Raw genomic sequence first — 13,284 nt, 5'->3', positions numbered from 1 at the left:
TATATTCAATGCCTCCAGTCAAAAGGATGTCAGAAGGATCTTGATGCTAAGAAAGCTCTAGGACCTGATGGTATTTCTCCCCATGTTCCCAAAAGTTGTCTTCCTGAAATTACTCCTGTTCTTTGCCGCTTTTTTAATTTTTTTATTCCAAAGGTGTTTTTTCTTATGCTTGGAAATTTGCTCATATCCAGCTAGTTCCTAAAATGGGTGACAAGCTCTCCCATCCAATTATCTTCCCATTGCAATTACTTCTACTCTTTCTAAAGTAATTGAGAAATTAATTAACCGCCAACTCTTAAACTACCTAGAAACCTTCCGTCTGATCAATTATTGCCAGTATGGATTCCGTCATTGTCGATCCACTAGCGATATTCTGCCTTATATTACCCATTTATGGACAAATTGAACGGAAAAGTTCGGGTAAACCCACGTAATTGCTCTTGACATCTCAAAGGCTTTCGATCGTGTTTGGCATAAAGGTCTTCTAAACAAGCTTCCATCTTATATTTCCCAATTTTTTTTTTTTTTTTTTGTGATTGGTTATCTAGTTTTCTCTCTGATCGCTCACTGAGGGTGATGGTAGATGGCTCTCTGTCTTATAACTTCTCCAGTAATGCTGGTTTTCCCCAAGGATCAGTTCTTTCCCCCTGTATATTAAAGAACTTCTTCCATTGACTGGAAATCCTAACCATAGTTTTTCCGATGACAGCACATTGCATTCCACATTCCAATTTTGGATAATTTGCCCTGCTCAATCAGCTTCAAATTCTCGAATATCCGCTACCAATTCCTTAAATGCCGATCTCCAGGTAATTCTCCACTGGGGCAAAGACAACTTTGTTGATTTCCATTCTTCTAAAACTCAGTCTTGTCTTATATCTCCTAAAAAGGATTCTTCTACTCCTATGTTTATCTTTGGTGACACTTCGATTTCCGGCAAAATGATATATCTCTTTTGGGGATTACCCTGACTTCTAATCTCTCTTGGCACAAGCACATTACAAATATTGCTTCCTCTGCATCTAAAAAACTTGGTTTTCCCTTTCGCTCTCGGTGTTACTTTTCTTCCAAACAAGTGTTCACTCTGTGTAAATCGCAAATCCGCTCTACCATGGAATGTTGTTTCCACATCTGAGGCGGTGCTCCCAAAATTTCTCTGAGGCTTCGAGATTCCATTCAGAAGAGGACAGCTAGGTTGATTAATGACGCCTCTCTAACAGAGTTTCTCCACTCTCTGTCTCATAGACGTACTGTTTTTGCTGCATTCCTTTTCTACTGATACTTCCTTGGGCACTGTTCTTCTGAATTGCTTCTATAATTGCCGCTCTCCTTTTCAAAACAGTCCGAACACGTGCCGCCCTCAGCCAACATCCCTCTACTCTCCAACTTCAAACTCACAGAACCAATTTTTCATCTTCCTCGTTTATTCATTGCAATGCTTTTTTTCTGGAACAACCTTCCTTCACACGTATTTTCTGTAAATAACAGTCTACAGAAGTTCAAGTCTAATGTCAACAAATATCTTATTTCGTCTTCTCACCCACCAACCCAAGCACGGTACCAAATACTATAGGTGCTAATACCTGTCGTGTTTGGGGTTTTCATTAAAAAAAAAAAGAAAAATTCATTTTAACATCGTCCGCATAAGACATTTCATGCTTATGGATTTGTACTAACGATTGGAGGAATGCAGAAAACTTTATTGCCGATAGTGTCCGTCCATGGGGGATTCCAGTTGAGCTAATGGTTCGATAGGATTTGTTTTTGAAGTTTGCTGTTAGGTCCCTTTCTTTGAGGTGGTTGGCAAAGAGATTTAATAGCTTACTTTTGAAGAGGTAAAACTGTTCGAAGAGATTCAGGATAGAATGTGTGGAGACCGCATCAAACGCAGAGCTAATGTGTGCTTAAATTATGTCGATTTGAATTTTACAATCAAGAGCTTTCAGAAATATTTGGTTTCTTTCGCAAAGGTTGGTCGATGTGGATCTTCCGATCATACCGTAGTGAATCTGGTTATGATGTGTTGGGAAGAGTTGCTTCCTTAGTAGCATATATTTTTTTGGGTGTTTTAGTGCAGAGCATGATATTGATTTTGGCTTGAAGTCTTTGTTGTTTTTTCATTTCGGTTGCGAGAAAAATTTTTAGTGAGCCCCTTCGGGGAGGAAAAAGTTATTTTTGGCCTGATTGAAAAAGAAGACCAGAAGGTCTAAAATGTAGACTGTAGCGATTTTGATCATGAAGATATGTATATTGTCGTCTCTTGCGGTACCATTAGAAGGGAGATTTTAATTGAGTTTTTCATCACCGCTTTCGATACAGAAATACTGCTTAATTTGTTGATCGACGGCACACATTGTTTAAATTCTTGACAGGAATTTGTTTTGCTGTTGAAAAGAGTTATGTGTCCTTACCAGCAGTTGAAGTTGATATCTGACGGTAATGAATGGTATATTTTGGGCTATATTTTTGAGTTTTTCTTAATCCTATTATCTGTAAATTGTTGGATTTATTTCCTCTTTAGTTTGTTAAACTTTTTACGGTGATCTTAGAAATTTTGATAGTCGTTTTGCGAGTTAGATATTTTAAATTTCCTGAAAGCGTTTTGCTTTAATTTGAAAAGGGACTCAAGCTGTGTTGTTCACCCACCATTTGCATTGAAAGAAGAAGCGATGATTTTTGACGCCACGATTTTTGAGATTGAGGCTAAGTAGGTCTTGAAGAAGGTATATGCCAATTAAATAGGACAGTTTGCGAAATTATCCAGCGGTAGAGGCTTATGAGCTCTACACAGATGTCCTGTTTTAAGTGTTTGAGGTTAAAAGATCTCTTTTTGTAGAATGGATTCTTTTCATACTTTTCATCGAATAGGATCGACAGTAGGTAATGACTTTCTTGTATATCGCTCCTTGTCTTGTACATTAGCTAATAAGCTGATGTACTTAGCATTAGCATTAGCATTAGTAGAGGCATACGATGCTAGAAAGCTAATTTATGCAGCATGAGCCTAAAAAAAAAAAAAAAAAACCCGCTCCAATTTCACCCCTACATTCCTTCCAAATTCCTGTCCAGCTCAGCCATAAATTTATTTAAGCTATCAATTTCCACAACAAAAGATGGAAGTCTGTTCCACCAATCAACTACTCTCTGGCTAAAGGCAAACTTCCGCACATATATCCTACAACTGTCTTTACTCATTTTGAATTTATTCCCTTTCTGGCGATTATTCTGAGCAAGAGGAAGAATTCCATCAGCATTGAGCATGCTCAAACCATTCTATGCTTCATACACCTCAATCTGATCACCTCGCAGGTGTCTAGTCTCCAGATACTGTAATTTGCAAAACTTAAGCCTTTCTTCGTAAGAGCAACCCTTTGGTTCATTCACTAATCCTGTTTCCCTTCTCAGTACTTGTTCCAACAGCTCTACTTCCTTCTTAAAATAAGGCCTCCAGACCTGTACTCAAGGTGTGGTCTGACCGTTGTCTTATACAAAGGGATAATCACCTCCTTATCCCTACTAGAAAAATTCCTGTATCTCATTGACAAATCACCATCAGCTACCCTTGCAGACCGCCTGCACTGCTCAGAAAATTTTATATCTGCCTGCACAATAACCCCCAGATCCTTTTCATTCTCTACCACTGTCAGTGTTGTACCCCAGAGTTGATACGTTACTCTGAGGTTACTGCTTCCCATATGTAGTACTTTACATTGGTCAATGTTAAACTTCATTTGACACCTCTCAGCCCATCTTCTCAAAATTTCTAGATCCTGTTGCTGCAGTGTACTGTAATTAGTGTCATTAATAACTCTGTCATCCTTCGTATCGTGTGCAAACGTGGAGATTGAGCCTGATACACCATCATCCATATCAATTATAAATACAAAAAACAACAATTCAGCCAACACTGAACCCTGAGGGACTCCACTAATAACATTAGTCCACGAAGAGCAGTGTCTATTGATTACCACTCTCTGTCTTCTCCCACTCAACCATCCCTTTATCCATAGCAGCACTTTGCCTCCAATGCCACACTGCTCCAATTTGTGCAGCTTTCTTCCATTTGCAACAGTATTAAAGGTTTTCCTAATATCCAAATATATGATATCAAAGTTATTCTTTGCATCCAGTTCCTTTGTGACTACATTATAATCACAAAGTTCCCTTTTATTCCATTCACTAATCTTGTGGCCCTTCTCTGTATTCGTACCAACAGCTCTACATGCTTCTTAAAATGAGGGCTCCAGACCTGTATACAGTACTCAAGGTGTGGCCTGATGATTTCCTTATTTATTTATTTTTTTTATGAAAACCCCAAACATGAAAGTTATCAAAACCTATAGTACTTAGTACCGTGCATGGGTTGAAGGAGAAGTATGGGGGAGAGGGGGATGCCGGAAAACTTTGCTTTAGAGACTAAACATGGGTTTCACCACTTCAAGCCTCTAATAAGCAAAGTGGTGGTATTTCACCGGTTGATGAAAGTCATCTGCCACCTCACCTCCTTATTCCTGCTAAAAAATTCCTGTATATCATTGACAAGACACCATCGGATACTCTTGCACACCGTCTGTACTACTCAGAAAATTTCATATCTGCCTGCACAGATACCCCCAGGTCCTTTTCAATCTCTACCACTGTCAGTGTAGTACCACAGAGTTGATACGTTACTCTGGGGTTACTGCTTCCCACATGTACACTTTGTAGTACTGTACTTTACATTTGTCAATGTTAAAATTCATTTGCCACCTCTGAGCTGATATACTTGTACAGTAAAAATAAATTTTTAAATGAGCTCTGTTTTGTTTGTTCGGTTGGTTTGGGCTGATATAATTTATTTATTTATTAATAAATTTTTTTCAATGTGGGTTCGTCATAATGTGGGTAAGTTGTTTTGATTTCTCACATGTGTTTTGTCTTATGCGTTGTGTGGTAGTTATGTTAATGTTGCTGATTGTTTAAATTATTGTTAGCTCTTTCTTATTTTTAATTTGGTAATTATGTTTTCTAGCCATACCAGTTTTTCAGTTATTATTATTATAAGAACGTTTTTCTGCTATTTTATTTGTTTTCGTTGTATTTGGCCCTGTGTTTCGCGACCGCCTTGTGGTTGGTATAAGCAGTTCATTTATAATATAGAGTACTGTGTACTTGTAAAAGAATAAGAGAAGTTTACCTCAATATGATACACAGAACACTTCCTTATGATATTCTCCAGAAGTTAAAACGAAACAATTAAAAAATCGAAAATCTTACATTGCAATAAGAAATAATTAAAAATCAAATGTACACAAAAATTATTTAACGCAATTCAAAATTAAGTAAAAAATTAATTTAACGAAAAAAATTGCAAAACGAAAGAGTATTTTCGTACTGTATTTTCAAAACATTTATGTGATTTGTCCATTACTCTTGAATTTTTTTTTTTTTTTTTTGAAAATTTTCTTTTCCGATAGAATTGGGATTGTTGATAGTAGAAAAGGGAAAAATTAACAGTTAACTCCGAGTGCTTGATTGCGGGCGGAATCGTATAAAAAAAAAAAGTTTTAAATTTGAGACGGCCTTTGGGTAAAAAAAAAAAAAAAATAATAATAAATAGGCTCCTTGGTGCAACAAAAGTTGGGAACCTACTAGATTAATTATTGTAGTATGGTAAAAGAGCGGATACCACTGGGGCAGAAGAAAGTGCTGTTATAGGGAGGTGTACTGTTTGTTGAGGTCAGTTCATATGTAGTCAGTCTCAGTAATTTGAAAAAATGAAACTCACTATAACATTACTTAACACACATTTGTGTTTCACATAACTTTTAATAAAAAATGCATAACTAATTTTTAATAAACTTTTATTTGTGTTATTTATTAACTCAGTAAAAAATGAATATAAATTGTATTGCATTTCAATTTCATTGTTTATATTTATATCACCCACTACTTTTACTCCATATTCATAATTTTTGCTCATATAGAATTATTTTAATGTGTTTAGTTAATTGAATGCATCAGCATATTTTTTGATTTGGGGTCACGCTGCTGTTCATCCCTGTTTAAGTTCTTCGTCTTCTCTTACTCCATAAGTTCTTCATTGTTCATAAATTCATTTACACTGTCATTTACTTCATGTTTATGCCTTCTACCACTACATTACACTCTACAGAAACATATTTATCACTGCTCAGTGAAGAATTTCCTACTGTCCACATGACGCCATTAAGTATAGACAATCAGCTGCATCTGCAAAGTCACCATCACATTAACACTCAAATCAAATCCTGCTTTCTGTAAGCAGTTTTTAATTGTAGAGGGGCTTACTGCATTCCATGCTGCACTAATCCAGATTATGGCTTGTAGTACATCATACTTTTGCAAAGTTTTGATCAACTTTTTTCTTCAATATTAATATCGAATTACTGTGGACACAGCGAAACAGAGACAGAATAAATTATGACAAGTTTAATAATAGGAAAAACACATACATATATTAGATTAGATACATACAAAAAGCTTTTGGTTATTTTTGTTAACCTTACTCAGTCAAACTGACAGTTAAGAGTGGAACATGAGGGCAGGTACTGCCAATCATGTACATGAACTGTGTGATTAATTGTTGGATGTTGAAGCCTGTGGCTGTGATGCATGTGGATATTGCCAACGTTTGTCATTTTGTAGTAAGTCGGGAACCGGTGTTTTCACTTTAGAGATGAGGGATTGTAACTTTCTGCCTGGGAGTTGTAAGCATTTTATCCCATGTGATTTTAGGATCGTAGAAACATGTTGTGATAGGTTTGGTTAGTATGGGGTAAAGGCGCTTGCAGTTGAGTCATTACCTTGGATGTTTCTGTTGGTCGCTACTTGGCCATATGTCTGTAGGTCACACCTGTCAAGGGTATTGATGGGATAGCCACACCTCATAAGATCTGCCTTGACTTTAGCAATTTTGGCGTGCCTCTCATCTACAGAACTAGAGTGGGTCCAGGCATGAGTTAGCAAGGTTCGTGCAGTGGCAAGAAGATGGCTACGTGCGTGTGCTGACCAGATTTCTTTCGATAAATCAATCATCATTGTTTAAACATAAACTAATTAGCTAACTAATTTCATTGTTGAGAATGTAACCCCAATTTTTAACCTTATATCTATGGGAAATTATTTCCTGCTTTACGAGCCCGTGCTAGGAACGAATTAACTCGTAAAGTCGAGAACTATCTGTATATGTAGAATTTTGAATAAATATGGAAAAATATTTTAGTGTTGGAATTTTGTGGAGATTAGAAGAATTAAAATGAATAGTAACAAGTACATGGTATAGGGATAGGTACTAAATTCAAGTTGGGGGAAGGGATAAAGGCGTAGTGAAATAAAGACGAAAATAGCGATAGAATGAGGATAGTTGGACCGTTCGTATCACCCTCGTATTGCACTAACAGCTCTGCAAACAGGAAGAAAGTTAGAAATAAAGTAGAAAGGTAAAAAGTTATTAAAACATACTGAGCTAGCTGGGATTGTAAATCACAACCTTTTAGTAAGGGCCCTGGCTTTGTAAGAGTTAGTATAAAAAGGATATGAATACCAATTGCTGGTACTGAAGGGAAAAAGCTGGTGAAAAAATATGTAAGTCAAAACAGGTCTAGAAATAAACCAAAAGTATAATAAGAAAGGGAATGATACCTGGAGTTTTTAAGTAATATGTAGCAGAAGGAAGATGGTGGGAAAATAAAGTGCACATATTTAGTAGAGTAGATGAATGTATCTAAAGCATAACTACATTAGCGAATTAGCTACAGGATAAAGCAGTTTATAGCAGCATAATGGACTTGATAGAGAGCTGTGAAGAAGTGGAAATAGATATGGAAATAGTGACTTCTAGTCATATCTTGAACAAATAAGAGCTTAGAGATGCATAAGAGTATTGGATGTTGAAGATTATATATCTATAATTTATAAATGTGGTTGAAATAAAAGTACTTTACCGATATAAAGTCAAAAGATATACAAAAATAAAACAGTTCATAGATAAATAAAAAGTATTGAACATAGCCATAATAAAATGAATAGAAAGTAGACGAAGTGATATGGCTACTATATACGTAGCAAAAAAGGATGTATAAATCTAGTATATAAATCAAAATTATACAAATTAGGAAGGGGGGTATAGCTTACACAATTTTTTTAATATACAGGAAATGAGTAGTTACATATGTAAGCAAAAATAGCAAGAAATATGTAAAGAACAACAAAATTCTGAGATGGAGAGGCCGGATTAAGACTTAAGAATTATAACCTGTAGTCCAAAATGAATTGAAACAAAACTGAAGTAATATCAGTAATTATTTCGGTAAAAATAAATAAATCTATTGTTGATAGAGTAGCATGAATCAAAAGGTAGTTTCAGATGTGAACCCAAAGATGAAAGGATGTAATAAGAATTCATAGGGGGTTTTTGAAGAGGAATCTAGTTTAAATCCAGTGATGAAAGAATAGGAAATAAATCAGAGGATGCATATAACTAGATGACTGTAGACCCATTGGTGGGGCTAATTAGGCATCAAATCCTAAGGAGACTGTAAAAAAAAAAAAAAATTAAATATAAATAGTCACAAAGATCCATGGAGTTGAAGAATCCAAAAATGAACAAGTACTGAATAAAATTTCAGTAGTAATGAACATGCACAATAGTGAATGAAATTAGTATACATCTAGAGTGAATAAATCCAAAGGTGGATATTGAAAGGTATCAAATCTTTTTGGATACCTCAAAGTAGCTTTAATTAGCATTAGCATTAGTAGAGACATTTGATGCAAGAAAGCAAGCTTATGCAGCATCAGCCAAAAAAAAAAAAAAAAAAATAAATAAATAAAAAATAACCACTTCCACTTCACCCCTCTGTTCGTTCGAAATACCTGTCCAGCTGAGCCTTAAACTTATTTAGGCTATCAACTTCCATGACAAGGGATGGAAGTCTGTTCCACCAACCAACCAACCAACCACCTGCTGGCTAAAGGCAAATTTCCTCACGTCTATCCTACATCTGTCTTTCCTCAATTTGAATTTATGCCCTCTCAGGTGATTATTCTGAGCAAGAGGAAGAATCCCATCAGCATTGAGCATGCTCAAACCATTCAAGGCTTTATACACCTCTATCAGATCACCTTGTTGGTGCCTAGTCTCCAGACACTGTAATTTGCAAAACTTAAGCCTTTCTTCGTAAGAGCACCGCTTTGTTCCATTCACCAATCTTGTTGCCCTTCTCTGTACTCGTTCCAGCATCTCTACATCCTTCTTGAAATGAGGCCTCCAGACCTGTATACAGTACTCTAGGTGTGGCCTGACCATTGCCTTATACAAGGGAATAATCACCTCCTCATCCCTGCTAGAAAAATTCCTATATATCATCGACAATACACCATGAGCTACTCTTGCAGCCCATCTGCACTGCTCAGAAAACTTCATATCTGCCTACACAACCACCCCCAGGTCCCTTTCATTCTCTACCACTGTCAATGTAGTACCTCAGAGTTGATACTTTACTCTGGGGTTGCTGTTTCCCATACGTAGTACTTTACATTTGTCAATGTTCAACTTCATTTGCCACCTCTCAGCCCATCTGCTCAACCTTTCCAGATCCTGTTGCAGTAGCATAGTGTCAGTAGTGTCCTTGACAACCCTGCCAACCTTCGTATCGTCTGCAAACTTGGACATTAAGCTTGATATACCATCATCAATATCATTTATAAATACAGAAAACAATAATGGACCCAATACTGAACCCTGAGGGACTCCACTAATAACATTAGTCCACGATGAGCAGTGTCCATTGATTACCACTCTCTGTCTTCTCCCCTTCAACCACCCCTTTATCCATAGCAGCAATTTGCCTCCAATGCCACACTGCTCCAATTTGTGCAGCAGTGTTCCATGTGGAACAGTATCAAGAATGAAGTCATGGAAGTGACATCATTCACATCGCCCCCCCAAAGGTGCCGAGCACTCATTCTTGAAATATCCAAATAATGCAGTTTGCCTACATATACACTGGTGTTCAAAGAAAATGTATCACCTAGAAATTTCACATTTCTAACCCTTTTTCGCAATGGTATCTTATATTAATGACTAGCATCACAAATAGAAATATAAACAAAAGATATTTATTAATAGTTAAGGCAAAGCTAAGTAATATTTGACAGATGCTCTCAAAATATTCCAAAATGAGCATTTGCAACCTTTATACAACAGTTTTGGTAAACATGACAATTAAGGCTGAAATATTATCAGAAGCCATCAGTTTGCTAAGTTTATTATTTTAAATGGAAAACAAAATGAAAAGTTCATCAGGGGCAAACTAATATTTAGTTGAAGTGCCTCTGGCCCTGATGACAGCAGCACACCATCGAGGCATTGACAAGATCAATTTCTGAAGATAATCAACTGATAGTTTGTGGTTCCAAACACGAATTATGAAGGGTCTTTGGTTTCTTTCTGACAATTGCAGATTCCACACAATGCCAACAGTTCTCTATAGAATTCAGGTCCGGACTGTTTCCTGGCCAGCTAACAGTTGTAATGGACCGTTCTTCCAACCATTTTTTCACCTGTAACAAATGTAAACACATTACTGTTGAACCTCTAATGCAGAAATGGAACTAAAGTAACTACAGAAGTGCCTGCTTACACTTTTTTGCCCAATGACAAGGAGCAGAGTCATCCTGAAAGATGCAGTTACTTGTCAGGTTGAAACGGTCTCTAATGGTTGGCAGCAATTTCCCTTCCAATATAGCCAGCTATCCATTGGCATTTACAGAACCTTTTATAAACTGCAGGTGACCTATGCTGCTATACGAAATGCACCCCCATATCATTTGGTTGGTGGGGAATTTCAGTGTAGACACCGTACAGTCGGATGGTATTCTTCACGTCTATGGCAAATTGTTTGTCTCCTGTCAGAGCAATGCAGGTTGAATTTCATCTCATCTGAGAAAATAACTGACTTTCACTGCTTATGGGTCCATTTGACATGCTCCTTACACCAAATTAATTGGACCTTTTTCTTTTTTGTGTGAGGAGGGGCTTCTTTTTAGGATAATGGGCTACAAGTCCATTTTTGAAGGGGTGTTTTCTGACTGTTACTGCACTTGCTACCACTCCTGTATGTTCTTCCCATTCTCTTTTCAGCTCAGACAAAGAAGCTTTTCAGTTTTTAAGGCAAAATCAGGGTCCTGTTTTTGGCATAGAGACTCGTTTGCATCCAGTTCCTTTTTTCCTATCAGCAGAACCAGTATTTTTGAGTTTGAAAGAATTCTATTTGCTGTTGACCGATTACAAGACACTCTATAAGCAATATGACGGGAAGAATATCCTTCCTCACATAAAGCAACAATAGCACTCTTTCTTCGTAACTTCAACTGCACGCAACTCACCATCCTGACACAAGCAAGAAATGACTGCAACTCTTGCAGAGCATGCTTATATAGCTGAGAGTAACAGCTGATGCAATATTATATCATTACCTATGCATGTGAATCTTATCTGATGCAATCTGTAAGAAATATTGCCATATACTTAGGTTATTCGGACGACAATTACAATTTTAAGAGGTGATGGACTTTCTTTGAACACCAGTGTATTATCCGTGCCTGAAAAACAAAAATGAAATATCAATAACATCTCAACAAGGGTAGTGAATTATCAGTAATTTCATAAAGGATTGTTAAAACATATATCAAACGAATACATGAGTAGAAACTTAGTGAGTAAAGTAATCATTCCAATAAAAATAATTCCATAGGAAATCATGTATAGTTATTACTCACCAAGTAGTGGAAATCCCACCAAATAATATTACAACTGTACAGTATTTGTACAGTTGTAATATTTTATTTTATTTAACAGTTGTAATATATTATTTGTACAGTTGTAATCAGTGGTGAGCTGTGAATATTTTAACATTGGGCTCACAGTTTTGCCGACTTTTTGATGTGAAACATCCTTGGGGATTCCTGCTACGGATGATGTCATCCCTGGCAGGAATCCCCAAGGATGATGTTGAGTTGTACAATGCCACGTTTTATCAGAAATATCTTTACAAGTGCCAAATGAGTGGGGGGGTATTGTCGTGCAACAAGAACCTGTGTATACAAAAGCTTTTATTTCGTAATCAATATACAAATCAAAATACCTAAAAGAATGAAGTCATGGAAGTGACATCATCCACGTCGCCCCCCCAAAGGTGCCGAGCACTCACTAGTAGTGTGATTAGAGCGCGTGACGCATTTTTCGTGACCGGTATGATATCTTGAGTCAGCCCAGTCATCATGCCCCCCTCCCTTTACAATGATACCTGGATGATACAATAGTATCTCGAGTTCTAACTTTTTAGAATTTTTGAATAGTATGATGTCACAGTCATACTTCCTGAAGTAAGTATGACTGCAACAATACAAGTGTTTGTCATATGACTGCAACAATACAAGTATTTGTCAACAATTTATTTTTTTGTCTTGTATTTTCATTACATTCCATTGTTAGGTGCCCCAAACAGCTGCATATGTCGTTTCAACTACAAGATCGGTAGTTCAATTAACACTGCTTTCTAGAGACATTTATATATGTTGCAATCAGAATTTATATATGTTGCAATCAATATGATAACATCTCTTACTTTAGTTATCATAAATCTATTGTATCTTGTCTTCCAGAAATTATGAAAATTTGCGAATGTTACAATAAAATATTTACAATACAAAAGCTCTTATTTCGTAATCAAAAAGAAATCAAAATACCTAAAAGTAACTCGAAGGTTCACATAAAACCATCTACCGCGCATGCTCGGCACACGTGCCACTTTTTTATTCGTTTCTCTTTTTTTTTTTAACAACTAGGTAAATATAATTTATACATTTTTTTTTTTTTTTCAAGATAAAATTTTAATATTGTGAATAAAAAAAAAAACACAAAATATTACCCATTTCACAAATGACAAAAACAATCACAAAACATTCTACAATATAAAAACAAATATTACACAAAAAACATACTCTTCTAGAAAAGGTACACAAAAATCACAGATTACATGAAAAAAATCATTATACAAATAATCAAGAAAAATTTATTCTAAAATTTGCCATATACAATTTACTTCTTTATTAATATTTGTTGTCAATTTTCTGCTTTATTCAATAGCTGAGCAATGATTACAGATGAATAATTTGATGTAACGATCCAGATCAAACTGAAGCAATGGTTTTCCATTTAGATGTATGGTCATCAAAATGAAAGCTTGCTCAGCTTCAGCA

At 36.1% G+C, this 13,284-nt stretch overlaps 1 protein-coding gene across 2 annotated transcripts in view; it reads left to right on the top strand.

Annotated features, from left to right (window-relative positions):
* Positions 1-4,940: 4,940 nt before the first annotated feature.
* Positions 4,941-13,284, top strand: part of LOC150085940 (putative RNA-binding protein 19) — a 496,890-nt gene continuing 488,546 nt past the window's right edge. For both annotated transcript variants that reach the window (XM_090374301.1, XM_090374300.1), the window contains exon 1: positions 4,941-4,994. The gene's annotated coding sequence lies outside the window, so the exon portion shown is untranslated. The remainder of the gene's footprint in view (positions 4,995-13,284) is intronic.

The sequence above is a fragment of the Mastigoproctus giganteus genome, chromosome 5 (assembly GCF_048544385.1).
Source record: "Mastigoproctus giganteus isolate SK-2022 chromosome 5, ASM4854438v1, whole genome shotgun sequence".
Taxonomy (NCBI): domain Eukaryota; kingdom Metazoa; phylum Arthropoda; class Arachnida; order Uropygi; family Thelyphonidae; genus Mastigoproctus; species Mastigoproctus giganteus.
Note: the sequence above shows the minus strand (reverse complement) of the source record. Positions and strands in the feature narration are given on the sequence as shown.